At 43.1% G+C, this 18548-nt stretch overlaps 1 protein-coding gene across 2 annotated transcripts in view; it reads left to right on the top strand.

The window, feature by feature from the left end:
- Window positions 1-9578: 9578 nt before the first annotated feature.
- The window catches only part of DAAM1 (dishevelled associated activator of morphogenesis 1), a 175129-nt gene continuing 166159 nt past the window's right edge, over window positions 9579-18548 (top strand). For both annotated transcript variants that reach the window (XM_047863974.1, XM_047863973.1), the window contains exon 1: window positions 9579-9698. The gene's annotated coding sequence lies outside the window, so the exon portion shown is untranslated. The remainder of the gene's footprint in view (window positions 9699-18548) is intronic.

Below are 18548 nucleotides of genomic sequence, written 5' to 3' on the forward strand. Positions count from 1 at the left end.
ACAACTGACTCACAAAACCCCTGAAATCTAACAATGGGTTTTTATGAGGCAGTTCCATAGGGCTTTGGCATCCCACTGATGTGGATCTGCCTTGAGCAGGGGACTCTTTAAGTCCCTTTTTTAAGTAGGGGATATGTATCAGTGAAAAGGCTTCCTGAGATGATGGCTGTAGGGATCTGCCCCTAAAATTTTAGGAATACAGTCAAACATATTTAAAATCATATATTCCTCTCAGAGACATCTGGGTTTTCTTTGTAGGTTCTCATCCTAGCGTTGACCTTACTCAAAGCTACTCAACTTGCAAATTCTAGCAGGCTCATAGCCAGAGGTGGTATAGCTTCCCGCATAGTTAACTTCCACGCGTAAGTCAAGAGGGGGACGACCCTGTTATTCAGAATCACTGTTACACGTGAGTGAAAAGTAATGGGGTCATATTTTACTTGCTTTAACTATGTTTAGATTTAAATGAGTATAATTTCCTAAAACAATAACATAAATCCCAGAGAAGAAAACCTGTCACTCGCAGGAAAGCAAAGCCAGAATAAAGCATTTCAATATCTCCTTTTCTACTTTAGCTGGGTGGCTAGTCTTCTGACAACCCAAAATATTATTTTAGGAGTTTGAGACACAGGGAGAGGGCACAGACAACCCGAGAGAAAAGGTTACAATCACAGTTTGGTGAAGAGAAAACACTCTCACAAAGATAATATGCCATGACATATTGTATTGAAGTGTGGCTTTTCATGAGAAATTCCACATCACAAGGTTCTCATGTAATACAGGACTAAAGTCGCCCCTAATCTCCAAATCCAGTGCCTAAGTGCTAGCATAACCTGCTGTGAAACAAGGCTCTTACATAAATCCTCCATGCTGTAATATTTCAGCTACAAAGGAGATTGTATCTGCCAGGATAATTCCCAATGAGGAAAGTTACAGAAAAAGTAAATAAAATTCTCTCTCTCCATAGAACACCCAGCCCATCTTTTACATGTAGATAAGGTTTTGCCACATGTAGACTGACCATTTTTGGGTTAAAGGGCCCACGCGGAGATGTGATGTTTAAAGAGAAAAAGAAAATGAAAATTACGTGACATACTCGGTAGGGGATATTTTGAAAGCTAACTTGGGATGGTTTATCTAAAATGCAGGGCCAGGGAATTTTTACCAATGGAAGGTCGGTAGAGTCTTCACATGAGAATTCCTGATCAAGAGTGACAGGACTGTGTACCTGGAGGCAAGACTTCAGCCTTTGAAACCAGAAACAGTCAGCCTTAAGACTGCCATGTTATGCCAGAAGTACTTGGCTTTTTCTGTTTGTTATTCTTCATAAGTTTCAGGTTGCTATCTTCAGTTGTTAGTTCCTATCTTTAATTCCTAATCAGATGTTCAACTGCTTTAAATTTATGTGACTATAACATGCTGGTGTTGAGATCAACAAAGTCAGTTTTCTCTTGTTTGGGTTCACCTTGTGTTCTGGGTTGAATTTTGTCCCACCTCCTACTCCCACCTTACCCCCACCCCACCCCCAAATTCTTATGCTGAAATCCTAACCTCCAGTACCTTAGCGTGCGACCTTACTTGGAAATAGGGGTTTTAAAGGGACAGTCAAACTAAAGAGAGGTCATTAGTGTGGGCCCTAATCCAGTGTGACTGGTGTCTTTATAAAAAGGGGCAATTTGGACACAGAGACAGCCACGCATGGAGGGAAGACTGTGGGAAGACACATAAGGAATGAAGGGCCATCTGCAAGCCAAAGAGAAAGGTCTGGAGCGGATCTTTCCTCATAGCCCTTAGAAGAAACCAACCCTACCCACACTTTGATTTTGGATTTCTAGCTTCCAGAACCGTGACACTATAAATTTTTGTTCTTCAAGCCACCCGGTCTGTGGTACTTTGTTATGCTTCCCTAGCAAATGAATACACCTAGCATATCTATCCTAGAGGGCCAGATAACTACAGAAAACAGAAGGTGCTTCCTTTTCCCTTGGACGTTCTTTCTTATCTGATAGTTCCTTCAACCATCCCATTGGCATTATTAGAGTTCGTTTCTACCAGTTTAAATTCCTCTCAGGATATGCTTCAATTCTCTTAGGGAATACCAGACCTATGTGAGCTCATAAGAAACATCAACTGTAACATCTACAAACAATAAAAACAAGTATGTGGGACATTTGGCAATACGTATCAAAAGCGCGTTAAAAGCCTTTCTGTCCTCCTGTGCTGTATTTCTGCTTCTAAATACGTACTCACGTATGGGCACCAACATTGGACTAGGAAGTACCAAGGAGTTTTTTTTTTTTAATTGTTTTAAATTCTGAACTTCATAATGAAACAGGTGAAAGGGTTTTTTTCTTTTAATGTTTATTTATTTTTGAGAGAGAGAGAGCAGGGGAGGGGCAGAGAGAGGGAGACAGAGGATCTAAAGAGGGCTCTGGTGACAGTGGAGAGCAGGATGTGGGGCTTGAACCCACGAACCATGAGATCATGAGCTGATCTGAAGTTAGACGCTTAAGCAACTGAGTCACCCAGGCGCCTTATTTTTAATACCAAAAAATTAAAAGTGACTTATTGTACAATCAAAAAATAGTTATCTTGACATAATAAAATACTGGTAGCCATTAAAATGTAGATGGTACACAACTTAGTTACATAGAAAATTCCCAAGATATATTTTTAACTAGTTAGTCAGTTATAAAATAAAGTGATCCCAGGTTTGAAAGAGAAGGAGGGCAGGGGAAGAAATGTTAATGCTTTTCTCTGGTTTGCAGACTTATGGATGATTTTATTGCCTTAAGTAGCAGCATTTTCCAAATTCTCTACAAAGAACAGGAATTCCTGTTATAATTATGCAAAAGAAACAAAACAACAACAACAAAACTTTGGGTATAAGAATTTATAAGATAATTCTTATGGGCATGATCTTGAGATGATTTGGCCTACTTTTAAATTTATGTAACTATTTTATTTTCACATAATGTACAAACATAAAAGCATGCAAATCATAAATGAACAGCATGACGAATTATTGAAGTGAAATACCCATGTAACTAGTGCCCAGATAAAAAAATTTGAGCAACAGTACCACCCTAGAGACCTCCTTCATCCCCTAAAGGTAACTACTCTTCTAACACCATTATTAGTTTTCCCTGTTTTTTAGTTTTATGTAAATGAAACCACACTATATATTCTTTTACTCAAAGTTATTTTTGTGGAGACTGATCCATATTTTTACAAGTAGACATGACTCATTCATTCTCATTGTTGGATAACAGGGGTTGCCAAACTATGGCTCACAGGCCAGCTGCTGATTTTGTAAATAAAGTTTTATTGGAACACAGCCGTGCCCACTTCTTTACCTCTTGGCTGCTTTCATGCTACAATGGCAGAGTTGAGTAGTTATAACAGATCATATGGCCCATGGCCTTACTACGTAGCCCATTACAGAAAAAGTTTGCCAACTCCTGCTATATAGCATTAATTATGTGCCGATGCCACAATCTATTTATCCATTCTACTTTGCATAAACACCTGTGTTGTTTTCTAGTCTGGGGCTGTGATGGGGCTGCCGGATACAGTAAGTAAAAATACAGAATTCTCAGTTAAATTTGAATTTGAGACAAACCAACAATATTTTTAGTATAGCCCAAATATGGCATGGCCACCCTGGGCTATAGGAATAGCATAGCTATTCACGTGCGAATATGTGTCTTTTGGTGAACACATACACTCAGTTCTGTTGTGTATGTTCCTGGGAGTGAATTGCCAAGCTGTGAGGTAGGTGTATGTTCACATTTAACAGATACGAATAAAGACTTTTCCAAAGTAGTTTTACAAATTGATAGTCTCACTGGCAGTGTCTGATTTAGTTGGCAATCATTAATATAGTTAGTCCTTTTAATTTTAACCAGGCTGATGGGTGTGGAGTGGTATCCCACTGTGGTCTTTATTTGCGTTTCTCTGATGACCACTTAGTGTGAGCCCTTTTCACACGCTTATTGACCATCTGGTTACGGGATTTGTATGTGTGTATGTGTACTGCCTATTTAAAATTTTTGGTCTTTTTTTTTCTTTTGATTGTTGGGCTAGCTGTCTTTCTCATGGCAACTAATGATTTCTGGCACGATCTGGCTTAAAACGGTGAACCGGAACAATCAGATTTTTTTGTGTGTGCCTCTTTTTTCTCTTTCATTTTCTCTCTCTCTCTGGAATTTGACCTGGAAAAGATGTTAAAAAAAAAAGATGGGTTTCAGCAGGACAGAATTTGAAAATTCACAAAGTGACAGAGCAGCACTGCCCAACAGAACTTTCTGAAATGACTTTCTCAAATCTCTGTATCTGAGATACTCAACATGGTAGCCGCTAGCCTCATGTGGCCTCATTGTTTGAAATATGACAATTGTTACTGAGGAAGTGAACGTTGCATATTATTTCATTTTAATTAATTTAAGTTTAAATAGCCACATGGGGCCAGCGGCTACAGAATTGAACAATACAATTCTCATGGATTAGCCAAGCATAAGCCAGTTATGAATAAGCTAGTATAGGGATCCTAGTTAAGATAGTCAAAGAGATTCTTTTCTTCTTTTCTGTCCTTTCTTTTCTTTCTTATTAAAGTTTTTAGTTAAAAAAATTTTTTTTAATGTTTATTTATTTTTGAGAGAGAGAGAGAGACAGAGTGCAAGCAGGGGAGGGGCAGAAAGAGAGAGGGAGACACAGGATCTGAAGCGGGCTCCAGGCTCTGAGCTGTCAGCACAGAGCCCAAAGCAGGGCTCAAACTTACTAACCATGAGATCATGACCTGAGCCGAAGTCGGATGATTAGCCAACTGAGCCACCCAGGAGCCCCTAAAGTTTTCATTTTTTTAAATAATCTTTGCACCCAACATGGGGCTTGAACTCACGACCCTGAGATCAAGAGTCACACGGTCTTCTGACTGGGCCAGCCAGGTGTCTACAAAGGAAAGTATCGGTTTCTGAATTCTCAGGAGCTGTTCTGAAAAGTTGAGTGGCTGGAGCGGTTTTCATGTCCCCTCTTAACTGTGGCCTGATCTTACTATAACTGTTCTTAGATTTTGGTAAGATTGCATCTCCCTTATACTGCCCGATGCTGGTTTTTTCAGCTTTTCTGAGTTCTCAGTTAAACACGATGAAATGAATCTTTTCCAAGTGACTTTGCTGTGACTAAATTGATTAGTTGGCTCCGAATATTATAACGTCCTCTCCCTAGGGAAGAACCAAATTTTTACCGTTAAGACCCTTACAGATTTACCAGCTTTACTCAACACCTCTCGAGGTGGCTACCAAGTTCATAACACTTTCTCCTCTCGAGGAAGACTCCCAGACACATAGTGAGAGGTCCTGAGTGACCAGATCTAAGAAGGTCTTGTAATCTTCTTTACAGAGGAGTGGTTTGAAAACTCTCCTGTAGATCTGAATCAGCTGCAGGACTTGTAAAAACACAGACTGGGGGGCCCATTCCTGCAGTTTCTTTTCAGTTAGGTCTGTGAGTTGGGCCCAAGCATTTGCATTTATAACAATTTCTCAGGTGATACTGATGCTGCAGATCTGGGGCCCACATTTTAGGAACCACTGCTATAGATAATCAGCTTAGGGGTAGATATCTCAGGGATATCCCTGAGATAGGGATATCAGCTTCTCTCAGGAATTTGTGACTTGGAACAAAGAGATGTGGAGACTGAGCCCTCTGGAGACAAGTTACAAAAACTACCCCTGTTGTGATTCCCTGAGCTGGTGGGTTCCTGCTTGTGAGTGGAGCCTGGGTTGCTTAATCCTTTCACTTAATCCTATTTCTTTATTTTCCATAAACTGGCCATAGACAAGTTTCTGTTGCCTGCCCCTAAAAGAACTTGAACTAAGACATGAGCGTATCAGTTACATGTTCCACCACAGAAACAAAAACCGTTCTAAGTATTTAAAACAGATATAATACAGCACAGGGAGTTGGTCATAGGGTGACAGAAGGCCCGAGAAGCCAAATATGAAACGAGAGATTAACAACATCAGGAAGCTACCTCCACCCCTAGGCTGGAGGGACAAGGGGAGAAGGTGGCATTAACGGAGGCTGGGGTGATCTAGAAGAAGCCGAGACCACAATGGACCAGCCCAACATGGGAAATGCTGCTGCCCTCGCCAGAAACCCAATGCCACTCTGCAGAAGTGGAAATAGAAAAATTCCCTGGCTTCATTCTTCCTCTTGCCTCCAACCTCTCATCAGTGCCTCTGTCTGCTCAGAAATCTGGAGAACATGGCCTGTGATAGGACAGCTTGGGGCACTGGTGGGATACAGATCTGAAAACAAGCCAAGGACCAACACTGTTCTATTTGGATTTTGTGTGTTTTTTCTTCAAAGCACACTTTGCCTCCTTGCAAAATAGTGACATAATATGTGCTCACATATAATTTCTAATAGTTGCTTGTTAAGAACAAATGTTTTATAGCTTTTTATTGTTTCATAATTAGGATTGACATTTGAGACCATCTTCAGGGGAATATTGCAAATGGTAAGAAGAACTAGCATGTGAATTTTCAGCATCAGAGGTGTTTTTATACGTCTCATCAGATTTAATGCTCAAAAACCTCGTGAAGTAGGTTTTACTGTTAGCTCAATTTTAAGAATAAGGAAATCAAGGCTCAGAAGGAGAAAGCAACACAGAATAAGCAAAGTCACATTGCTCAAAAGTGGTAAAATGGCTTGATCCCAAACCCGTGCTCAGCACATAACCTCAATTGTTGCAAAACACCAAGCTATTGTGTGAAACCACATGCAAAGCTACAAACTTAAAATTCTTTCTCTGTTGATATCTCATGTCCTCTCTTATCAAAAAAACCCAATGTGTAGAGTAAAACTGTGTAACCAGAACTGGGAGAGGTTATTTTGAGAGATCAGCAAAATACCCCCAAAGCACCTTCCCTCCTCCACCACCTGTGGATGGTCAATTAAATCTATTCTCAGTGGTCCCACAGTTTCCTAATTAATAGGCAATGATTACGGGGCAAGGCAGGGTCTTTCATAAGCTCATTCTAGAACAACAGCAATCATTTTAAAAAGAAAAGGAAAAAAGCAAAGAACCCTTTGGCTGAGAATATAAATTAAGCTACACATAGTGCGTGTTTTTGATGGCTCCTGAGACTACTTAGTCACCTAGAATTAAATACAAACACACACAATGAGTGTATGTGAATGTATGTGCCTGTGTCTCACGGAGAGGAAGAGAGAGTTCCCTTCTGTATCATAGAAATTGTTAATCTTCCTCTAGTCCCAGGTCTACGGGCTGCATTTCTGATGCTGAAAAGCCATCTTTGTTTCCCCTGGTTACCAATGAAACTGTGCAGGGATCAGTTCAAATCCATCACCATGTACAGAAAAATGCTTCCAAATACAAATCTTACTCTCTGTATCTGTTATCTATATCTATTCAAAAGGAAGGACAGCTCACATGTGCATATGCACACATTTCTGTGCTTACAGTGTAGGTACATGATGTCCTATATATATGGAAATGAGCTATGTAACACGGCACATCTCTATAATATTAATTGCTATAGAGAATGGGATTTTTTTCCACAGGCAGGCTCCATCCTCTCCTTCACTGCTTGAAGACCCAAGAGAAATTGCTGTAAAGTGATTTGTCCTATAAAGTTACTGCTCAGAATGTACCTCAATAATATACTTTTATCTATAAGGATAAGCCCTGCCTTAGAGAGAGCCCTACACCCAATTTATTGACTCAATAAATTTCAGGCTCAGTGATTATATTTCCATCTAAAAGCTTTACACCGTTATAAAACTGGAGAGCCTTTAGTATCATTTCAGGTCAAGTTTCTTTCTGAATATTTTTCCACAATGAGCTGCAATACATTAAGCCTACCCATTAACTAGAATATCACTGATTATACTCTTGATCTGATGGCCAAAGGACCATTTGCATTGTCTGGGTTCCACTTAACACAATATTTGAAATGGATAGAATAGCTTAGAACCGGAGAGCAACATTCAAGCCATCTTCCTTCAGGGGAGAAAAATGTGTCTGGTTTGTTAAAAGAAAATCAGAATTCGGAACTAAAACTTCTCTCTTCAAAACAAAGCATTTGTCTCTGCTGATATCCTCAACCAGTTCCATGAATGTTTTTTCTTGAACCCAAGTTAGTGCTGCATAATGAGATGAGAAAATAAGAGTGATAAGATTTCCAGTAATTAGGTGCAGTTGTTTGAAATCTTAATTGTGAACTTCCCCCCTCCCCCAAGATGTACAGTCTTCTAGAGATTTTGCTAGCAGAAATAAGGGTGTGAACTGATCCTTATGCGTGATTGAGACACATCCAGTGCCATTATAATTTACCTTTACAACTGGAATAACTAGATAACATTGATTCTTTTTTCAGTTAAAAAGACACCTGAAGAACTGCTCTCAGTGTTAATTTTTCGTAATACTTGAGATCCACTGAATAATGAAATATGTCACAGAAAAATTTTACATATTGAAAATAAAATCCTCCTAAAGGGTCAGAATTCTGCCACACACTTTTTGCTTTAGTTAAAATTAAACATTCAGCTGTATTAAGATCACGGCATTCTTGAACAGCACGATGCTGTTTGGTTTAGGTCATTTAAAAAATATTTTAAGAGAAAGGCATGGAAAAGGAGGGGAGAGTGTTGTGGATTTAAAAGTGCATGTATGCATATGTGTCATTTATCAAAACTTTAGACAAGGACGTCGTCTTCCTGGGAGTTGAGAGCCGTCAGAGCGGGAAGTCCGCTGCAGGGAAGAACAAAAGCATGGCTGCGCGATAGTACTATCTCTGCAGCAGCAGCAGGCTCCCCGAAGGAGGGTTGCAGTGACTGTCTATTATTACACCGCATTTTTATTAGTGACAGCCTCCGTTATCCTGTCAGCTCAGCCAACTAAGCTGTTCCCTGCGTTCTGGTTGGTCCCCCGGACTCCGTTAAATGGGAAAAGGAAAGAGGACAGAAAGGTGAATTGTACTAAGTGGGGGCACACGGGGATTTCTCTTCTTCGCGGCCGGCATCGCCTCTTCCTCGGGGACGTGGGGGGAATTCCAGGACCGCTTTTAACCCAGAAACCAGTGCGTCCTATTAATTAGTTTCTAAGCGCAAGGAAGGCAGCGAAAAGCTTAATCTTCTCCCTCCAGCTGGGGCCAAGAGCCGGGATGGTCAGAGCTGCCTGGCCCGTGCGCACCAGCGCCCGACCCCTGGTGGCCCTCAGAGCCCTCACCGGGCAGAATGGAGGTCAAGTCAAAGGTCACGACCGCAGGGTGCCCTCCCCCTCGCCGCGGTGTCCGCAACTCAGCTTCTTGAACGACCACTACTAACACTGCAAGGCTGGAGGGCGGGGAGGGGGCGGGTCCGGAGGGGGGCGGGATCAGGAGGCGGGGACGAAGCGGCCGAGGAATGCGACGGGAAGTGTAGTTCCGTGAACCCTGGTTAGCGTAGCTACTCGGGATGTGCCTTTGAGATCGAGACTACAACTCCCAGGGGTGTGCGGGCCCGGCTGGGGAGTCCATGCGCAGTGGGCGCCACATTGTATCCTATCAGGCGAGGAGAGGGTGATGTCACCTGCGAGTTGGTAACCTACGAGCGGCTGTGAAGGAAACTGTTTAACCGGATCCCATTGTACCCGGAGCGCAGAGCCGCCTTTCCAGCATGCAGGGGCTGCTCAGGTAAGGGGGACGTGCCGCCTCGCCCGCCGCACTCATTCATTAAGTAGCACCGCGCGGTGGCGTGGGGGTGGGCGCGCTACTTCGGGCCGGGCGCTGGGTTCGCGGCGCGCCCTCCCGCTGCCTCCCCGGAGCCCCAGGGCCAGTAGGTAAATATTAAACCCGTCCTTCAGGTTGGGTCTGGGTGGGAACGGGACCTAGACAGCTCCCGGCTGCCAAGCTGGGTTTGGGAAAATGGCTGCAAGCGCGGCGAAAAGCAAGGCAAGCCCGGAGGAAGGCGCCCCCGAGGACGGGGGTCCCTCCCTCCTTTCTTTCTGAGGCGCTGGGATGCCAAAAGAGCAGGCAGGGTACCATTCGCCGCCTTGCTGTAGGCTCTCGAGGCTGGGGCTTCGGGGCGCCGGGGGTCGTGGCCTCGGCTGGGGGCCCTGCCCGCGGTCGGGAGCTGCTGGCCCGGGAGGCTCCGAGGCAGGCGTGGTGGACTCGGAGGTGGCAACAGGGAAGGAGGGACTCGTGTGCCCGCCCGCGTCCGAGCAGAACCCCAACCATCCCTGCAGCCCTCGCTTCGAGCTTTATTTGAAAAAGGGACGAGGTGACTGTAATTCCGCGAAAGTTGGAAGCTAAAGGTCTCGCAGGAGAGGAGGGAAACCCCGCGCTGCGGAAAGACCAAGGGGTGTTGGCGGACAGCGGGAAGCGGAGTCTGCGCCGCCTGCGGAGCGGGTTCGGGGCGCCGCAGGGCGCTCGCCCCTCTCGTCCCCCTGGGAAAGGTGCATCTTGTTTCCCCTGTCCGGATTGCTCCCTCCACAAAGAGCACCTGAGCTGGGGCGAAGCGTCTGCCCGGAGCCTTGGGCTGGGAGTTGGTTAGGCGGTGCGGGGTGTCGAACAATCTAATGATGAGGCTCGCTGTGGGGCAGGAGGGCTGGGCAATAGGAACCATCTGGTGTCGAAAATCCAACTGCTTGCAAATGGGCTTGCCCTCCGACTTGAGACGTGCTTGGGGCCCGAGAACTCTATAAAAGTCCTCTGGATTTCCTTTCCTAGCACCCTCATTCTTTCGCATACTCACTCACTCATTCATCAAACCCAGCTAATGGCTCTGTTCTCAAGTCGCTCACAGCCTGGTGATGGGATGTTCTGGTTTTTTGTTTGGTTTTTTGCCCCCATAAAATATTTTGGTGGGCCCAGGAATTGATACTTGCGCTTTATTTCCTCTAGCTTGGTCCCCTACCCCATCTCCACCCGCAGGAAAGCATCAAGAGCATATGCTACCCGTGACCGTTTTGCGCTCAATGAGTTGGTAGTTGCTTGAGACTGGAGAAGGACCTAGTGAATTGAAGCGGAGTTTGTCTGCGAGACGAATCCCGTTGCCATGGCGACTCCTGCCGTCGGAATCTTAACTGCTCCCACTGCTGTTTCAATTCGTTGTGGCTCTGCGGGCAGCTGGGAGGGCGTGGCCGGTGGGTGTGGTCAAATGCTCGTTCCGGGCCCAGCTGCTCTCTCTTCTTCACCCTTTCCACAGCCCAGGCCTCCATTCTCTTGGAAATAGCTTGGACACAGTTCTAGACCCCTTTCCCTCTCGTGTGCCCATACCTTGGACCCTCCTCTCTCCAGAAGTAATGCTGGAGCCTTTTTCCTGAGGCATGCTCTTTCCCTTTCAGGCTAGATGCATAATTTCCCTAATAATGTACCTGACCCGAGTTGGAGGCATATTTCTCAAGGAGGGCGTGTCCTCTGTTTTGCATGAAGAGAGAGCTCTCTGGCCACCAGTAAAGGGCCTCGATTTGCCCTAGGTGCAGCTCTCTGGAAGTTTATAGGAACAGTTAATAACTGAAATTGAATTCTGGAAGTCCATGTCATGCCTTGTGGTTCCTATAAAATCTAGAAGCCTGCTGCCTGCCTAAAGGATGCAGATCCTTGAGAATGAAGCAGGCTGGGCAGGGATCTAGGAGGGCTGGGTCATTCTCTAGCTCTGTCATTGCTGGCTACCCCACTCTGGGGTAATTCTTCACTTCAGGGGACCTGGGTCCTTAGTAACGTGGGAGAGGGGCTATAGAGGGTTTCCCAAAGTTGATTCTAGGTATAAAATCTTGTGACTCTACAAAGGACTTGGTCATTGTCTTTTCTCAAAATAATCTGAAGATGAGTTAAATTCCACTTCTGACACTGTGGCATTGGGTTAATATCTCTGAGCCTTATTGGTATGACTCACTTGACAAACCAGCCTGGCTCTTCATGGCAATCCTTCAAGGTAGGCAAGGCAGCCATTTGACTAGTTGTGATGATATTTCTAATATTACTAGTGTTATCCCTGTATCTGGACTTCTATTTATCCTTTTATTGTAGAATTAATTGTTCAGGGTTTGTCTTTTTATAGATTCTTGATGAATGCAGTTATTTGTAATCTAATTGCATTCAGTGTAATTGAATTACACAAATATTTTGTTTACCTTCTGCTTTTGTTACATGCCAAAGTGGATTATCACAGACATCGCAGTTAAGGGGGAACAAGGCTGTATCTGTGAATGTGTATGCATGTGCATTCTTGTGCAGGTAGATGCTTGGGGACATTGACTGCCAAGTGGTTGACATTTCATCGTCTTGTTTTAAGTAGGCGGTTACATCCTCATGAGCAAACAGAATCAGAAATTGTCACTGTTTTTGTCCTAGAACTTATCATTGACTGAACATCTCCTTCGATTGTCTGATTTTTCTTGTGTCCCTGTAATTCTGACAGCAATTCTAATGTGTTCCACCCCTCCCCCCCCAACCCCCAAGGTCTTTGAGGGCAGGGTCTTTGTCTTGTCCTTCCCCGTCTCTCTAGCAATTAGTGTTTGACCATTGGTAGGTATTTAATAAGTATTTGTTGAGTCAATAGTAGAGCCATGATTGGAGATTCAAGATTGCATTCTTTCCACTGGTACTTCTGGCATCAATGGTAATACTCCTTTAGCTTTCTGTGAAGTAGTTTCATCTCAGCATAAATGAAAACGCCTATGTAGCACGTGACCTGAAGTATAGAAGGCCTTCCATGTGTCTGAAATTGATGTATTTTGTAATTATTTGCTGTTGGAATACATTCACTCACATAGACTTTCTTTTTTTTTTTTCTCTCTAAAATTCTTGTTACAGGTCTTAATGCAATTCTTATTACCCCACAGCCGGCATTTCTAGATGTCTCTTGTTCTCTCCCTGGCCCAGATAACTTTCCCAGGAGGTGTAGGAAAGGAGAGAGAGAGAGAGAGAGAGACTAAGGCAGAGATAACTAGAGGCTTTTGCCAGGCCACCCATGGCACCGGAGGCACCATTGGGGTAGAGGAGCTGGACAGTAGCTTTCTTATCTGTGGAGGAGTTTTCTCATAAACAGGATCGGTGGTCCCAGGCTGGCTCATGTGAGAGAAGAACGGAGTAGGAGAGATTTGTCCAATATTTGTAACGTTGTGTTATCATCCACTAGTCAGATTCTGTGGGTTTTCAGAAGTATAAATTAGAGAGGAGGCATGATATCAGCAGTGGGTCGTGTCCTTGGGTGGTGCTTACAGGAGCTTAGTAGGTGCCAAGGAATTTGAATCCTGGCTTTCTCGCTCTGTGGATAGGCTCTGGGTGTCACGAATGCCTGTGTGTCTGTGTGTGGTTTTATTTGAACTACTTTGTTTAAAAGCCTGCTTTTAGTGTTGGTATTATGGTCATCAGAACAAATAAGCTGTTTACAAACAAAACATGGTTAAGATTGAAAGTGTTTCATCGTGTAAATATTTTGGGGATGTCATAAAGAGTGGTTTTGGCTTGAGAATCTTGAGGTCTTCTGTGAAATCACTTAAAAAGTTACAGCTGTTGGATCAGGGAGACCCAGCTTTTCCAACAAAGCCTGGTACCACTGAGAGCCTTAGGTGTTTGGTTCAGGAAATAATCACAGAGTTGTAACTTCTGTGGGGCCCTCCCTGGCTTCATGTCATACTCCTGGTATTTCCAAGTTTTAAGCCTATCCTTATATTATTGCAGGAAATAATTGCAGGCACCTTTGCCACTTTAGGTTAGCAAACTTGCTTAAACTCCAGAGGGGGCATGGTCAAAATGAAAATTCTTATATTTCATTTTGTGATTTTTCTTCTTTGCATCAGGAATGTGGACTACTGTCACTTACATTGGCATTTCGAGTTCTAACGTGGTAATGGAGGAATTCTTCCAAGTGAAATGTATTCTAACACTCACAGCATCTGTTCTTAATGGTTTCCCTGAGAGCTCAGTTTAGAGGCAACTGATACCACAGGTACTATTTAAGAAATCGGTAAGCTTGGGTGATCTCAGTTCTTGAGTTCGAGCCCTACATCAGACTCTCTGCTCTCAGCACAGAGCTTGCTTTGGATCCTTTGTCCCTCTGTCTGTCTCTCTGCCCCTCCCCTGCATGTGCATGCGTGTTCTTTCTCTCTCTCTCTCTCTCTCTCTCTCTCTCTCAAAAATAAATATTAGGGGCACCTGGGTGGCTCAAAGTGTCCGACTCTTAACAGACGCAGGTCATGATCTCACAGTTTGTGAGTTCAAGCCCTACATCGGGCTCTGCACTGACAGTGTGGAGCCTGTTTGAGATTCTCTGTCTCCCTCTCTTACTGCCCCCTCCCCAGCTTGTGCACGCTCGCTCACTCTCTCTGTGTGCCTAAATAAGTAAATAAACACTAAAAATTAAAAAAAAAAATTAATGTTTATTTTTGAGAGAGAGAGAACGTGTGCATGCGTAGGGGAGGGGCAGAGAGAATCCGAAGCAAGCTCCAGGCTCCGAGCTGTCAGCACAGAGCCTGACGTGGGGCTTGAACTCACAAACCTTGAGATCATGACCTAAGCCAAAGTCAGCTGCTTAACCGACTGAGCCAGCCAGGAGCCCCAACCCTAAAAAAAAAAAATTAAGTAAATAGACATAAAAAAGAAGAAATCTATAAGGAGGGGAGTTTCTGTATGTGGCTTGAGAGTAACATCTGGTGGATGGGGCAGGCTCGGGTGGAGGATACTTCCTGTGAGGTCACATTCACTGGCTTCTTCAGTAGGTTGTGTTTAGAGTTGCTGATAGAGATTGGAAGTGAAGGATGGATCTGAATTGCCTCCCCGTCCCTCTGATTCCTTCTGATTCCTCCAAGCCACCACTTAGTAAGTACCACCACTGAGAGCGGGGACAGATGCAAATGAGATGCAAGTTGATTTTGGTGACCTACATTCTACTCTAGCAGACTATTTTTGCAGGAAAAAAAAAAAAAAAAAAAAAGAGTTTACCTTTTTATTGTCTGGCATCCTTTCCACTGTTCCGGGAGGGGAGAACTGAGCATTTCAGAATGAGTTTGCGTTCATAGTACACACATCCAAAAATTAGTTAAAACGCTGAATCCAGGAGCACTGCAGCAAGTATACGGAGGCCTCCCCCCTTCCCCGCGGTTCATCTGAGGTCGCCAAATACATATGCAGCTTTGGTGAGCATTATTTTCCTTGTTGATGTTTCAGCACTCCTGGTTTTTACACCATCTGTGACTTTGTCCAGTAATGGCTCCACTCATTTGGAATGTGTGCTCCTCTGAGTTTCTAAATTCTCCTTGTGCTCTCAGATCCATCTTGAGTGCCACAGATACCAGGAAGCCTTCCCTGCCTCAGCTTTTACCACCCCCCTCTGTCCTTCCTCCTCAGAGCCTTTAGCCTGACCACAGAACTTAACATAGCTGACACGATGCTGATAGTCAAGGTATGTGAGGTGCTTACCTTGAACCAGGACCTTCCTAATACTTTACATGGGCTTAACCATTGACTCCTCTCACCAATTGTATGAGAAGGTACCATCATCACCATTTTACAAAGGAAGAAACTGAGGCATGAAGAAGTTAAGGAACTTGCCTAGCTCAGGTCCCGCAACTGGTAAGGGGCAGACTAGGTTAGGGACCTAGGCAGCCTAGTTCTCTGCACCCCTACACTGTTGCCTTGCCTCTGGTTTTCCTGTGTGTTCTTTTCTCTCCATCGAGTTAGGGGGAATCGTAACTTCCTTTGTCTCTCTTACTTCTGAAACAGTGCTGGGTCAGTAAGTGCTGGGTTCATTGAGAGTAAAAATGCTTCTGCATTTAATGGTTTCTTTTTTTAAATTTTTTTTTAAGTTTATTTATTTATTTTGGGAGAGAGAGTGAGCACAAGGCGGGACAGGGCAGGGGGGTGGTGGTCAGAGAGAAGGAGAGACAGAATCCCAAGCAGGCTCTGCACCATCAGTGCAGAGCCCAATATGGGGCTTGAACTCATGAACTGTGAGAACATGACCAGAGCTGAGATCAAGAGTTGGATGCTTAACCACCAGAGCCACCCAGGTGCCCCTTCATTGAATAGTTTCTTAAAGTCTGACTTTCTGGAGCAGAAACTGTTGCAGAGGATTAAAAATGTTGCATCTGTGTATTTGAATGATAAAACTTTTGAACTCCCTCCTTTTTGCTGTGTGGGTGATAGGCAAATTATTTGAAAAAAGAAATGCTCTTATATGCCATCTCTAAATCTATTTGGAGCCTGTCCAGCATTAGACTGTATTTGTTAACTGAGATAACTTTCCAATAGGTTGAATCTCTTATCTAAAAAAAAAAAAAAAACCTTCTCACCCAGAACAGAGCTCCAGAAGCTGACTCCCATAACTTCTTAGCTTTCTTCCTCCTTGTTGTCTTTTAACATAAATTGTAAAAGCTCTTTTGAAAAGAAAATAATGAAAACTTGAGTAGTAGTCAGACATGTAATCTAATATTGGTTTATCCTTAGATATTAAAATAAGCTTTTTTATTTCTCACCTCAGAAGAGAGACTTTTATTTATTTTTACAGTGGAGCAAATTTGGTGCCAAATACACGATTGCAGTTCTTTTAAACCTTAGCCCCTATTGTGAATTAAATGTGGAAACCCAGGGAAGCAGGTTCAATTTTTAATGCAGTTGGTACGATTTCCTAACTTACAATAGATCTTTTCCTTTTGGCTTAAAACTGGATATTTTGCCCCTTTGACAATATTTAATGAAGACAATTGAGTAAAACTCAAAACTGTGTCATTTAGGGAAATAATAGAAAAGTTATGCCCTAACAGTATATTGCCAGGAAAAGGAAATGAAAACAAGAGGCTTATTAGCTGATAAGTTGTTCAAACATAATATTCATTCATTCAACAGACACTGATTTTAGAAGCTTTTTTTTTTTTTTTCATTCATCTTCTTACACTTCCTAAGTATGTCAGTCACCGTTAGTAATAACCTGAGTTCATTCTGTTCTATAAATTGCACCAGGATTGGAATTGAAGGTACCTTTTATTCTGCCAGGTACATAATTAGGGTCAACTATTAAACTGGTCTTTGTCCTTTTCATTTCTGAAAGAAAAAAAAAAAATCTGTGCAATTGGCAAATATTGCCCATCTGATGGGCTTTCTGAATTTAGGCTTCCAAGAGTAGATAGCCCAGATCTGAGCTTTGGGCATTGTCTGGGCAATAAGAGATGCCCATCTTTTGTTTTTTGAAATGGGTTCTATATTCTGGCTTTTTGGCTATGCTCAGCTTGTTAGTGACCTACAAACCAGGTCAAGGCCATGGGTTAGTTTTGTCTTGTTTTGGAGCCACAAACTGTACCTATAATCTTAGCTTTTAAAAAAAAAAATTTATATTTACTGTTTTTTTTTTTTGTTTTTTTTTTTTTTTTGTTTTTTAAGTAGGCTCCATGCCCAATGTGGGGCTTGAACTCACAAACCTGAGATTGAATCACATGCTTTACCAACTGAGCCAGCCAGGGCCCCTCCCTCCTGCCCGGTTTTAGTTCATCATGCTCCTTCCTGGCAACAGAGGAGACTAGATAGTACACTGTGGATATATTAATGCATAGCCATCACTTCAAGGGGCAAAAGGTGGGGGTCTTAGTTTTTTTAGACCCCATAAGTTAGAGGTAAAGCTTTGCCAACAATTTGCCAAGGAATTGTATGCTTCTGACAGGTGTCCTTCTATGAAGAGTGGGTCAGAACTAAGAGCAGCTTCCTAAATAAAACTTTGCCAAAGCCCCGTAGCCTTGGTCTTTTCTGTTTCTTGGGGATGTGACCCAAGTCATTAGTAGATGTTTTTGTGCCATTTCTTGGCTTCACTCTTCTTCCCTAAAACCCCTGCAGATTTGCATCCTAGGAGAAGAGTGAGGGATAGTGGTCAGCATCATTCACCAGGTTAGATTGTTCATATGTATCTAAATGTATTTGTTTCATAGAGATCTGCAAAACCAAGCAGTGAAATGATTAGACATGAGTTAGTTAATTAGAGCCTGTAGTTCTGTAACAAGAGGATTACACCTAGGGCTCTTCTAAATATTGAGAATTTATTACAAAAAAATATTGTAAAAAGTTCAAGGAAATGATGTAGACAGTTTAAACCATTTGAAGGTCCCTTTTGCATTCTCTCCTCTCGAAAGTTGGTGAAATTGTGGATACAGAAAATGTCATACAGTTTTGCCCTTAGCATTTCTTTTTTTTAATGCAGCTACAGTTACTCCATATTAGTGGCTATTTGACTTAGGATGATGACGGCAGAAGAAACAACAATAACATTTGGCTTCTTTCCCATTCTGTTTATATGCAATCTTGTTTGCATTAGCAGTCCTCAACCCTGCTACTTGCACTCAGTGGTAATTTGAAGAAGTCTGAGACAGTGTGGAATGAATTGGGCTGGAATTGAAGGCGATGGCCGAGACTGCATCATGTTCTCAGAACGTTAAATGAAAGGCCTGTTATTATATTTTCATATTTTAAACATTAAGAATAGGGATTGGATTGGACTAGAAAACCCCTATGACCCATTTAGGGCGTAACAGTCTGTGTGTAGGTGACATTTCCAAC

This window comes from Prionailurus viverrinus, chromosome B3, assembly GCF_022837055.1.
Source record: "Prionailurus viverrinus isolate Anna chromosome B3, UM_Priviv_1.0, whole genome shotgun sequence".
NCBI lineage: Eukaryota > Metazoa > Chordata > Mammalia > Carnivora > Felidae > Prionailurus > Prionailurus viverrinus.